Genomic DNA, 13,804 nt, shown 5'->3' on the forward strand with positions numbered 1-13,804 from the left:
GATCTTCAGTCTAAACTTAATATAAATGCATTGAGGACAATTCAGTGCTAAACCAATTTGAATCTTATATTTTTCTTAATTAAAAAAGTTGAGGGGAAAGTTTTAAAAAAACAGTTGCAATCCTGCTTCATAAGTGACCTACCTTAAAAGGCTGAAGTCAGACCATAATTTTTCCAGTCTTGTACTGTATTTGTATGTTATTTGCCCCAAAGCATAAAAGCAAAGCATTTTATGACATGCATGCACACAGAGTTAGTAACATTTCTAAAGTTATTTTGCAAAACATGATAATTGTGAAGAAAAATATTTGAAACAATATATGATTGCTAAGCATTTTGAAAACAGAGCCACTAATGCATTGCTAACAGGAAGGAGTTCTTTGCAAAAATAAACCTGTTATACAAAATAGTTTGATACAGAGCCAAAAATTGTTTTCCAAAATGGAAAGTTGCTTAGCAAAATTGTAAGGGAAAAATATTTTAAAATGTAACAACCTACTTTCCTGAGAAATGTTATACTGTTTTTGTACATTATTTGGTATATGTATACTGAGCCATTAATATAATCTCCTATGGGGAAAGCAAATTATTGCAAAAATTATAGTAAAATAAGTGCAAGGCAAAAACATATTTCCATGTACTAGTGCACTTTGCCGCAGAGGCTGCTGTACAAGACATTTTGTGGCATGCATAAATATCCAATAATGCATTTCTGAACGGGTACATGCTTTTTGAAAAATAAAAAGTTGCAAGAGGAAACACCTATTTTCAATAAACCCTACCCCAGAAAATGCAGTTACATGTAGTTATGTCTGCAAATCCAATGATACGTTTATATAACCCCCACATTTAGAAATATAGTATATACTTATTTTGCAAGGAAAACAGATAGTGAAATAATTTGCTCGTCCAAACCTGTTGTCCTGACCTAGGCAATTTGATGCATGCCAGTGACCTGTTCCCCAGGAGGAAAGTTCCCGGGGGATGAGGGAGAGAGAAAAAAGCAAGCAGAAACCGCACGCTTCAACGCAGTCACTCTTTGCTCCGGCAGCCGCTTCCGGGGTGCATGGGGAGCCAGCGATCTCACTCCTTTGGCAAAACACTGCAAGGGGAAGCCCACCTTGTCCAGCACCCCCCAGACAGGAGCATGCCAGGCAGCCTGGCTGCTCCATGCCCTCACTCCGATCCTCCCCCGCTTCCCTTTGGGACGGGTCTCCCCACTTTGATTTTACCAGCAACCCCCCCGCCCGCCTGCCTGGCTGGCTCCCCTCTAACTTTCTTTGCTCTGCTCCTGGGCTGGGGGGAAGGAGAGAGGGGTGGGGGGAGGTTTTTTTCCCACAATGCTTTGTGGGGACGTTGACAAGTGGATCCAAGATGGCGTAGAAAGTAATGACAGGTAAGTCAGGACTTCCCTATTCCCTCCCTGTGGGGGCCCAGGGCAGGGGGGCCCGGCCTGGGAGAGCCCCGGGGAGGGGATCGGGCCCCCCCCGAGGCCCAGCAGCCTCCCGGCGGCTCGGGCTGAAGCAGCTGGCCGGGCTGGAGGCTGAGCAGTGCCGGCTGGAGAGGGCCCTGTGTCTGCGGAGGGGCCTGCAGCAGCAGCAGCAGCTCAGGGGCTGTTTACAACCAGCCTCAGCCTGGAGCTGCCCCCCTGGGCGAGACACCCAGGGACAGAGACACCGCCCCAGGCCGGACAGAGCTGGCTGATGCCTCCCACACAATTGGCTGCTCTCCCCCCCACCCCCCGGGTCAGGGGTTTCTTCAGGGGTGGGGTTGGGGGATGTGGGTCTTTTGGGTTTTTACACCGGGTGGGGGGAGGTGGGGGAGTTTATGACCCCAGGGAAGAAAAGGAGATATTAAAAAAAAATTTTTTTTAGGGTTTATTGAGAGGTTAAAAAAAAAAAAGTCAGATTTTAACAACTGCCTTAAAAATGAAGCCCCAGATGAGCGAGGGCTTGGTAAACTTGTATTTTTGACTGCCACACGGGGGCTGTCCCAAGGTAAGGCAATGCGAAGTGAGGAGACTTAACCCAGAAAGACCCTCTGAAATCACTGTTTATGCACTAAAAATCTTGTGGAAGCTAAAAAGTGGAAAGGTCTTATTGAAGTCCCATCTGTCCCCAAACAAAGCCTTAACAATTCTTTTAGGGCGGAAACCTGCAAACAGAGACCCCAGTTCTGGCTAGGATTTCTCCCATGAGTGACGTTATCTGCATTTAAGTGTTGGCAGGACTAGCTTCTTGTAGTAATTTTCATACATATGAGAAGTTGGTTGGTCTGAATATATCAGAGTTGATCAAGCTGTGGTAGTTCTGAAGAAAGGGAGATTTTAAATGTATAATTGACACAAGACAAAATAAATTCCTTCCTTTTACTGGATGAAAACAGTCTTACAAACTGTACTTTAATATGAATTGCAAAATGAGTGAGGATTTGGCACATTAGCATTATTGTTTTTCACAGAGACAGTCCCAGCTTGGTTGATTTTGAAGAGGGAGATTTAAAATAATGAGAAAGATGTAACATAGCTGCAATCTAACTGAAAAAACAGTGGAAAAAAATCAGTCATGAGATTTAGAACTGCTTTCCAATTAATGACCCAAATAGCAGATCTGCATTCATCATGGCTGGTCAAGCTGGCATATTGTGAATAGGAGGTATTTTCATCATTTTTCTACTCCCCCAAAATAGCATTACTGAAATAGTGAAAAAAATAAAATAACAATCCTTTGGTGAAGGAACAGACACTTTGTAAAAAAACAATTAAAAAACGGATCACAACATGAGTCAACTTGTCAAGTTCACATCGTTTTCCCTCAGGAGATGATTGGAAGGAGTGAGATTTATAATAATATTTATAAATTGCAAAATTTTATTGAAACAATTAGTTGTAAGATGGACATCTGCTTTAAAAATTAAACACAACGTGAGTGAGAAGTTAGTAGGTCTGAAAACATCAGAGCTGGTTTTGATGGGAGAATTTGTGTGTGGAGTAGTAATTCCTCCAATCTCTAGACAAGGCAGGAGATTTTAAATGTTAAATTGAAACAAATGAGGAAAAATCCTACATCCAACAAGTGAGTGCTACTTCATTAATCTGAAAGCAGTTTTATAAAGAGTGAAGGATTCTCTCTCTAGATGAATGAGATTATGGCAGGCCTGGTTTTCACTGCATCCAATTGTTAGGAGCAGGGGATGTATTCAGTTTTCGGTGTCTCAGCTTTGCTCTAGTCCACAGAACTGTATGCCTTTATTGTTAAGCAAAGGAGCAGCCAGAAGGTGTGCAATATATTCTATTTTCATTTTATTCTGTTAATACAATTTTAAACTTTTAGTTCAGGAAAAATTGGAGCTGTAACATCTCCAAGTGAGGTGTATAATGTAAATTTTATTTCCAGTCCTCCCCTTAATTCTTATTGTATGAACATAGGTTATTTTTAATGACTTAGATTAATTAGTGGAAAAAATCAGTATTTTAGAGCTGTAGTTCCTAAGTTTGAAAGGCTGTAGAAGTTTATATTTTATTTGTTCGAGTGACTAAAGGTTAAAGTGAGATATGCAAGCAGCACATTAACCCATATTTTGTTTGCAATCAAGTCTATTTGCAAGGACTCCTGCCCCTGTATGGAGTCCCATTGACTGCAGAGTGGCTCTTCGTGGGCATATTGGTCCATGTTAGCAGCTGTGATTGCAGAATCAGGGTCTTCACTTGTAATTACATTTTTTCTGTTTCGGGTTTAGAGACACAGAGAGAAATTTCCATCTCAGTGTAAAATAAAAATATATGTAATGGTAGATATGAGTGTTTGGGGAGGGTGGGAGGCCTGGTGGGTCAAGCACTGAATCTGATTGGTGACTGTGGGCAAGTTGCTTCACCCCTATACCTTCTCATTTCCCCCATCTGTAAAATGAGGATAATGATATTGACCTCCTTTGTAAACAGCCTTGAGTTCTATGGATGAAAAACACTATATCAGAGCTAGGTATAATTATTATTGTTCTTTGCATCTGTTAATATGATAGTTTGATGAAAGATTTCCTGCAACGCAGATAATTATTTTGCTTGCTTAAATTCCCCTTGCCATTTTAGTTCAATATTTTCCTCACTTCCAGTGTGTTGTTTTTTTTAAGCTGTTGTGTCCTATCATTCTGCATTAGTTACTGTGTTTCATCCTACAGGTGATTTTAGTAGTGAGTGAACCCATCCCTGTGTGTAACTTGGTATGTCAGTTTAAGGCCCCTGATCCTTGTGCTCTTGTGGAGCTCCTTCATTGAGGTCAGTGATATCCATATAGATCTGATTGCAGGAGTGAAGTCTAAATTAGCAAAGAGCTTTGGGATGACATATGCTTTGTGTCCCAGATCCTGGCCCCCAGCCTAAGTAGGGAGAGCCTGCTTGGGGAATGAGCGGGAATTGTGGAGCTGCTTTGTGGCTACTACTGCAGCCTCGGGGTTGGAATATCTTGTGCAGCTGGTGTGCTCCCCTTCTTGGAGCAGGGGGATGGCAGGAAATGGCTGGTGGGTCAATGTAGATCAAGAAGCCATGGATTTTAATGAATCTCTGTGCATCCAGCCCTGATTTGCTCCCTAAAATCTACTTGAGCCCCTGGTACAGGGGGCATTTAGCCTGAGGAGCCCCTGTCATGGTTGTCTTCTTGGAACAGCATTACAATGTTCCACTTCAACCGAAGTCCTCCGGCTGCTTAGTATGGAGGAGGAAATGGCAGCAGGATTTTTGTTATAGATTTCTTCTCCTGCTCATCTATCAGGGTTTTGCATTTATTATTATTATTTGGTTGCAGAAATACCTCAAGGCCAGGACCCCATTGTGCTACAAGCACTGAACAATATTTTATTCTATTTTTTCCCTTTAAATTTATAAATTGTATGATGGATTAGGGATTATCAGAACAAATAAACAATTTTTTTTGTTTCCCCATTTGTTTTACCATTTCTTTAGCAACCCTTGGTGATAGGGCTCCTCTTAAAAGCCTTAGCCTTATCTAGGAGAATGTATGTAGGAAAATAGTATATGTATATTCCAGCCTCTTCATTCCAGATTCAAGTAAAGGGAGTTAGGTACTATTCATCCTTTTTTCCAAAGAAAAAGAGGAAGAGAACACTAAAACAGACATTGCCATTTGAAAAGTTCATATAGGACATACTTTTCAATAAAAAAACAGACAGTGCTTAAGAGAGTTTCATGGGAAGTTTTAACCAGGAAAACAGGCCTACCTTTTCTCCTCTCTCCACCTCTTGTTGCCAGGAGACTTTGTTCAGCATCTGAGCCCTTTTCCTAATCTCTTTGGCAAAAAAAACCCCCTCCTATAGGCAGTGATTTTAGTTTACTGCAAAGTCGGACTGCTATCTTGAAACACAGACTGGCATGTGGTGATTTTGTTATGGTGGTGGTGATATGTAATGCAAATGTCTTGTGCAAAAATAAATCTTTTATATAGTGCTTTCCTCCCTTCCCCACATAGGTGCTTTACAAAGTGAGATCCAAACTATACATGGAAGTGTACTCATTTTTGGAGTGAAACACTGAAAACTGTATGCTAATTTAGGACAGGTGGTAAAAAATACAGTATACAGTTGAAACTGCATGGAGAATTTAAACACGCAGAATGTAATTACCTAAATTGAAATTTGTCTTCCTGTTGCCTTTCCACTGCAATGGTAAGTTAGAATGTCTGACTTAGCTACAGTGGATATAATACCTTGGTGTGCTCAAGGATTCGGTGGGCAGTCACAATGCCATCTACAGCAACTCTCAGTTTTTTCATCTCATCTTTTTTCCCTTTGTGCCCAAACGATCACATTGCAGGTTCATGATGTGAAAGCCAGACTGTAGGCAAAGGCAACAGCAAGCCCAAGACTTAGTTTTTCACGAAGGCCATTTTAAAAGTCTTGAGATGCTCCATTCCACAACTGAAAGTCCTCATCTATTGCCATTGCCTCATCCCATTTACAAGGGAGCAGTGAGCTACCAAATTTTCTGACTGGTGTGGCGTGTGTTGAATCTTTGTCAGATCAGAGTAAAAGTAACCACACACATTAGCAGAAAGGAGAATTGGTATTAATAGTAAACCATCTTGCTTGTCCAAGAAGCAATAGCCCCTGTATGCTTCCACTGCTGCTGAGTCACTAGAAAAGTTGTTGCAGTGATATTATGTACTAAGTCACTACTGCAATCCCCTGCCTGGTTTGTTTCTGTTGTGTAGCCTCAGGAAATATCTCTGGGATCAAGAATGGCCAGATAAAGGTGTATGTTTTGTAATCTTTAGGTTATATATTGGCTGGGACTACATCTCATGAACTACCCTCATTTAATCAATGGGAGGACTAATGCTTCTAAGAGCTCTAGTGAGTAAACTGGAGGGATACGAATAACAACAGGACAGGAGATCAGAATTTGTATATTTCGGAGTTATAGGAGTTAAGTGAAAGTTAGGATCCACTGCCTCTGGAGCAGCATTTGGCTTGTTCCAAGCTGGCTTTGTGACCTTTAGAGTAAGTGTTATCCAGAAACGGTGGCAATGCCATTCAGCTTCTCTATCACATTGTACTGAGATTGTTTAGCAAGATTTTTGTATAGCTACACATTATAAAAATATTGTTTATCACTGACATTTAAAGTTACACTGCTTAGAACTTTGGGACATCCATGTTACAAACCGAGACCTATTGACTGTATGTTAAAAAAGGAAATAAGTAACTCTGCCAAAGTTGAAGACTGCTACTCTTGAGAATCTGCATTGTCACAGTAGCAAAAGTGTTTAATATAAGGTTAATTTGCTGGCAAAATATACATTGGTTTAGCAAACCAAAAAAATAACATAACTTTGCGGACAAAAATATAGAGGTCTTCACAGTAAAAAGTAGAGTTGTGACTGAGGAGATGCACAAGAGGTTTTTATTCATATATTATTCTAATTTCTTACATGGTTATTTCATTTTCTCCTAGAGTATCTTTTAAAAAAAAAAGCTATATACTTCTGCAAAAGAATATTCCCTCCCCAGAGCTCATCTGAATTCCTCACCAACTAATGGGATTCTCAACTATTCTTTGAGAGTCACAAGATAACATCCAGCAAATAACTTTTTAGACTCTGAGCTTGTGCCATCTCATGCATCAAGCAAAATCAGGCTTTCTTCTTCTCCTCTTGCTTAGAGGGGAGATCTCCAAGGAAAATCCTAGGGTTGCTTCGGAGATTGGCAATTTTCAGGGTCTGTGCTTCTCAGTCAGTACTGAAGTGGCATCCTAGGATAGCATTGTGTCCATGATATTATTGGAAGTGCTGTTTTGGTTATAGAGTTTGTGTTTATAGGATTGGGGCACTTTGGCCAACTCCTATAGCACTCGCCTGTAGGATGGTGAAGGATAGCCAACATGGCTTCCGAATAAGTGAGTGACTTTTGTTTTGCTAGCCTTAGGCTAGTTAGACACACACACTTTCTCTTTCTTGCCAGAATTGGGGTCTACAGCTCCATTTGAAATATTTCAAAGGTCCACAAATGAAAAAAAGTTCAAAACAACTAGTTTACATGATAACTGAGAGCAAGCCTCCTAGTCTGGGTAGACAAGCTCATTGTTCTGGAGAAGACTCTAGCTACTCACCCAAGCTTAGATCCAGGTGATTGGATGGGCTAAAGAGCCTGAGCTGCTGCCCAAGCTGCAACACCCACGCTGCTGATTTTAGTGTGCTGGTTTGAGCCGAGCTAACATGAGTCTGTCTCCACAAGATGGGAGGCACGTGCCCAACTACTGTGTAGCCATACTCTTAGGCTACATCTACACTATAGCCAAAATCCATGCTCTGAGATCAATCCACTGGCAGTCGATTTAGTGAGTCTAGTGAAGGCCCGCAAGATCAACAGCAGATTGCTCTCCAGTCGACCCCTGTACTCTACTCCCGATGAGAAGAGTAAGGTAAGTCGACAGGAGAGTTTCTCCCATCGACACCCCACCCACATACACCCCACCCCCATCCGTGGTGTAGACCCTGCAGTAACTCGACCTAAGGTAGGTCGACTCCAGCTACGTTATTCACAGAGCTGGAGTTGTGTAGCGTAGGTCGACTTACCGCGGTAGTGTAGACATAGCCTCAGTCATCCGGTTTGTAGAACTGGGATGTGTCAAAAGTGGAAAATGTTCTTGTGCGAAAATGAAAATTGAACATTTCAGGACAAATTGTTCTGGCAGCACGCAGTAGGACTGCACCACTGAGACTTGGAACCACTGAGCTGTCGAGAAAGAGAATTTCTCATGGGTTTCCCAGAAAGGGATATGATGGGACAAATAATTTCTTACTTTTAAAAAGAATTTTACTGCAGAAATCTGAGAGAGTTGTGATCTGAGCACAGGACCATGAGCTGGATACTCCGGAGTCTAAGGCTATGTCTGCACTTAATTAGCTGCAGTGCTTCAGTGTAGACACTCACTACAGCAATGGGAGTAGCTAGTCCACCTCCTTGAGAGGTGGTAGCTAGAATAATTCTTCTGTGGACTTAGTACTGTCTATTCTGGGGGTTAGATCAGCATAACTTCGTCACTTGGGGACGTGATTTTTCACATCCCGAATGATATAGCTGGATTGACCTAACTTTTTAGTTTAGACCTGGCCTAATTGTGTAGATCTGGCCTAGTTAAGACTAAAGATAGAAGACTGAAGACTAAAGACTGAAGATGAAGTGCTAAATATAATATTCAAAGCATTATGAGAGATGTTTGTAGTATATCTGTTGTCTTTGAATCTGTGAAATGTGTTTTAAAACATTCCGCATAGACACCTATACCTATAAAGGAATGCTTGGAGGCCTTGTTCTGTTACTGCAACTGGTATTAATTAGAGTGACATGAGTTAACCCCATGCACCGCTTTGAAAATGTAAGGGACAGATATTGGATCGTATCCGAGATCCACAAGTATTTGTGCCCACAGCTGATGCTTTGGAAAAAATACTTTTAGCAATGTCTGACAACCCAGCACTGGACAGTATTGGGATTTGAAAGCTCACTGTGCAACTATGGGATTGCCAGAATTCTCCAATATTGTAATTAAATTTTATATTTCAGTGGTGCCCAGAGATGCCAATCAGGGTCCTGTTGTGCCGGGTGCTGTTCAGATACCTAGTAAGAGCTATTATTATGTGTAAGGTTAAATTTAGTCATGGGCATTTTTAGTAAAAGTCATGAACAAGTCACGGGTAATAAACAAAAATTCATGGGCCCTGACCGGTCCATGACTTGTACTATAAATACCCCAACTAAATCTTTGGTGTTCTGGAGGAGTCTGTGAGTGCAGCTGCTGCTCTGGAGAGGGGCCTCTGGGCCTCCTGCTGGTGCTGGGGGGTGCCTCTGGGGCTCCTGCTGGTTGGAGGGGGGCTCTGCGGCTCCTGCTGGTGCTGGGGGGACTCCAGGATGCCCATTGGTTCCTGGGGGAGAGAGGCGGCACAGGATCACTGCTGCTGGCAGGGGACAGCCCTGCCGGCCCAGGACCGCCATCACCGCTCCTGGCAGGGGACAGCCCCGTTGGCCCAGGTCCACAGCAGCCGCTGCCCACGGGGGGTGGCGTGGGACTCCCACAGCTCTGGCGGGGGGCGGCCCAGGATCGCCGCTGTTGCAGGGGTGGTGGTGGTAAGGCTGACCCTGGGACCACCTCAGCTGCTTGAGTGGCCCTAGAGTCAGTCACACCTGCTGGCTGCAAAAGTCGTGGAGGTCCTGGAAAGTCACAGAATCAGTGACTTCCGTGACCTCTATGACAGACTCACAGACTTAATTATGTAATCGTTGGTGAATCTTTCTATTAAGATATGGTCCACACCGTGGAAACATTTGAGAACATCTATTTGAGACAGAGCAGTAAGAACACATAACTGTACACGATACAGGCTACTGCAGTTTAACTGGGGGACTGGGCTATTATGAACAATTGTTTTATATCTAGAAAGAGATTTCTTTAAAGAAACTGAAAGAATTGTAGACAAGGCTGGTAATACTGCCCATTATTAAGGTAGCCTGACATTTCCTATAATAAAACTCTGTTTTTGATTATCACTTTACCAAACTTTACCCATTTGGGCTGAAATTTTCTGACAGGCTTTGTAAAAAAAACCAAAATAATTCACCCAAAACAGTTTAGTCGTTTCCAAGAACCAGGTTGGGGTGAAATACATTGTTAAAAATTCTGGCATCCTTTTCATTGAAAAATTCTAGCACCACCTCTACTTTGGATCAGGGACTTTAAATTTGGGGGGGGGGCAGCTTTGTTTCAGGGATGTGTATTTTGTCATCTTCATGAAAATCTGTCCAAATCTGGCGAATATAAAAGCTTTTGAAAAATTCTCAAATATTCTGTCCACACTATGCATGCTGCAGATGGGCTAAGCAGGACTTTCTCTGCAATTGTAGCCCTGGTCTGCTGTGTTCTGTCCTGGGTTCAGGGCACTTTCTCCTGTGCTCTCTGTGCCACCTCCCTCCCCCTTCCCCTCTGGGCTATGGGAGTGTGGAGGAAGAAGCCGCTGAATTCAGAGAGGACAAGAACTGGACCCTCAGACTGGGTGGGGGAATAGACTGAGACAAGAGGTCTGGAGGTTGGAGAGGTGGCCCAGAGGCTAGTGGGGGAGGGGAAAAGAGGGAAATTGAAGCTGGGAGTTTGGATGGGAGAGGAGACTGGGTTAGAGAACCAGTGGGGCAGGGTGCCAGGAGGGAACATCGATATGACAGAGCTGAGGTACAGCAGGAGAACTGGTACTGTTTGGGCACAGAGACTGGAACAAAGATTCAGATGGAATGACGTGGGAGACTGGAACTCGGAGTCAGTGGGGATGAGAAATGTGGACAGGAAGGAGAGTGAATGGACGCCAGAGTAGGGGAGCGAGACCGACTGGATGAAGAACTGGGAAGTGATGGGAGTAACGGAACAGCTGGGCATGGAGGCTGGGAGTGGGGAGAGGGAGACTGGGATGGAGTGTTCAGAAGGGTCAGACTATGACTGGATAAGTGAGGAGAATAACACTGCAATGAGAAGCCTGAGCAGTGGAGACTGAGACTGGCTAGGCGAGGACAATAGGATCAGGACGAGGAGCCAGGAGTAGGGAAAAGAGAGGACTGGGCTAAGGACAAGTTGGAGAGTACAAAGCAGATGGGTCACACTAGAGCACACTCCCCCATCACCTAGAATAAAACCCAACATCCCTGAGTCTCGCCATTCCTCTGGTGGCAGCAGATGTCTGTGAAACACACTGGCATAGTGCCGCATCCTCTCATGCTGCTCTACGTAAAGGATGCTGCTGTTAGTTACCCTGTTAGCTCAAGTGGCAGAGGTCTGTGTGATGGAACTAAAGGTCCCAACTCTGCTTGCTGATGAGTTGATTTCAATATGATGCTGTGTGACAGAATTTCTGTTTACTCTTTAAAAAATCTGGGAAATTATACCCAGAAAAAAACAGTTAAAAGAACATTATTAAGGTTGCAGAGTCATGCATTCAAAGGTTAGGAAATGCCTCAGTTAAGATTATGTGAGCAACTCCCTTGAACACGTATTATGATACAGTCGTTAATTACAAGATTATGTATAGTATATACAAGATTATGTATAGTATAATTATTATTAATAATAAGTATTATTATGTACTATTTTTTCCAAAGGACCCCTGCCTCATTCAGTGCAAAGGATGGACCTGCTCTGAGGATGAATCAGGGTTGTATACAGAAGGAGACTGTTGTCTATAGGACCATTGCCTCATTTGTTGCATAAGTTGGAAAGTGTGTAATGAATGAAATAGGAGATAACAAGAGGAGAAGGGGTGGTCTCATGAATAAAGCAGCTGAATGCTGCCCTGGAGAACTGGATTCTATCCCGGCCTCTGCCACAGAGTTCCCATGTCATGCTGGGCAAGTGACTTAAACTAACTTTTCACAGATGGTCTCTACTAGTATGCTCCTCATTTTGTGGGTGCTTGGTTTGAGACCATGGGGTCTGATTTGAAAAAGGGCTGAGCACTCACAGCTTCCGCTGAAGTCAGTTGGAGCTATGCTTGAATATATGGAGTGCTATAGTATGTTAAGTACTCTGAAAAATCAGGTACAAAGCACACCTCTACCCTGATATAACGCCACCTGATATAACATGAATTCGAATATACGTGGTAAAGCAGCTCTCGGAGGGCGGGGCTGGGCGCTCCTGCCGGTCAAATCAAGTTCGGTATAACACGGTTTAACCTATAAAATGGTAAGATTTTTTGGCTCCTGAGGGCAGCATTATATCGAGGTAGAGGTGTATGTCGAATTGGACACCCAAATGTAGTGGAATTTTGACCTTAATCTCTCTGTGCCCAGTTTCCCATCTCTGAAATGGGAATATAATACCACCTCATCTCAGGGAAGTCTTGAGTATCACAGAATAGCCCCCAGGGAAATCATATTTCCGACTTTAGGGCAGGATTTGAATAGCACACAGTAAAATAAGGCTCGAAGCCACACATTGAACAATGTGGAAAAAACACCATATTGAATTGATGCTCAGTGAATGAGCACTATCCATTCATTATGTGCACTAAATGAGGTAGGGGTCCTGTGGAAGAAGTAAAATGTGATCGTGTATCATAATGCTGCATACAAGGAGGTGAATTAAGATTGTACAGGCAATTCTGGCATGCGCACACACTTGTAACACTTTATGGACAGCCTTGAAAAAATGGATCACTTGAAAGGCTGGAGATCAAGAAATTAGTGATGTAGTTGTAATGGATGAGGCAGTTAGATCTAGACATTGTGTAAATAATTTTCAGATTCTAAGCCAGAGGTCTCGATTTGCTCAACAGATACCTTGTTAAAGGCAGCTGACGTGACACGGCTAAATCAGTTTGACAAATCCCTTGACTAGGAGTTGTCAGTGTAAATTGGGTAGAGGTTTCGAGGAGATAACACATGCAATTTAAATAGAGGATAATAATCCTAGGGGGCCACTAGCTGAAGTTAATTGAAAGGTCTTAAAATGGTCTTTCTTTTTTTCCTTATCCATTTTCTCCACATATAATGTCACTGTCAGTGCAGACTATCCTCTCTCTCCCACTGATTCCAGAATCAGTAAACAAAATAAAAGCTTATGGGTATCTGTATTGAAATCTATCTCAACATGTTATAAATTCTTATAATTTACCATACGTGATGTCTGTAGAGTTCAAAGGCTGCAGGTGTTGGGGTCAGGTCTTTGCTTAATGTAATATACCATCCCATTTTTATTATTGTTGAATTGTGAGGATAAACCCTGCTTAAAGCCTTCAAGGATTGGCTACCACCCATCCATTCTGAAGCTGGGTCCCAGTTCTGCAGCCTTTATTCAGTAGATGTGAATGGGACTACTCACATGAGTAAAGATTGACCACTTGCCCTTTTGATTGGCTGTCCTCTCCTTGGCCTTTCTTCTAGGTAGAAAGACAATACAAGTACTTACTCATTCAGTGGGTGTCTTGAAGTTAAAAGATGTGTTTTTGGAGCACTCTACCTCATTATGTTCCTTCTAAGATCTAGTCATATCACCTTTCTCACAGGCCATGTATCTGAAGTTCTGAAGCGCTGCTGTGCTACAGTCAACCCTGGACATAAGTTTTCTTCTTGCTGTAGACTGATTTCAGATTTCACATCAGTTTTGAACATAGGGCCATTTTGCCTGCAATTGCACAACATTATAAATGGAGTAATTCATCTCTTTCTAGAAAACAGGTTAGATTGTCAGCTGTTTGGGGCAGGGACTTAGCCTTTGTAGTGTTCTGTGAAATGCATAACACACTTCTGAGTGCTGC

At 42.6% G+C, this 13,804-nt stretch overlaps 1 protein-coding gene across 4 annotated transcripts in view; it reads left to right on the plus strand.

The window, feature by feature from the left end:
• The first annotated feature begins 1,317 nt into the window (after positions 1-1,317).
• The window catches only part of HELZ (helicase with zinc finger), a 135,739-nt gene continuing 123,252 nt past the window's right edge, over positions 1,318-13,804 (plus strand). For 2 of the 4 annotated variants that reach the window (XM_030533979.1, XM_030533981.1), the window contains exon 1: positions 1,318-1,395. The gene's annotated coding sequence lies outside the window, so the exon portion shown is untranslated. Of the gene's footprint in view, positions 1,396-9,111; positions 9,132-13,804 lie in introns of those variants that run through there. The other 2 variants (XM_030533982.1, XM_030533980.1) reach the window with 2 other exon arrangements.

Source organism: Gopherus evgoodei, chromosome 15, assembly GCF_007399415.2.
Source record: "Gopherus evgoodei ecotype Sinaloan lineage chromosome 15, rGopEvg1_v1.p, whole genome shotgun sequence".
Taxonomy (NCBI): domain Eukaryota; kingdom Metazoa; phylum Chordata; order Testudines; family Testudinidae; genus Gopherus; species Gopherus evgoodei.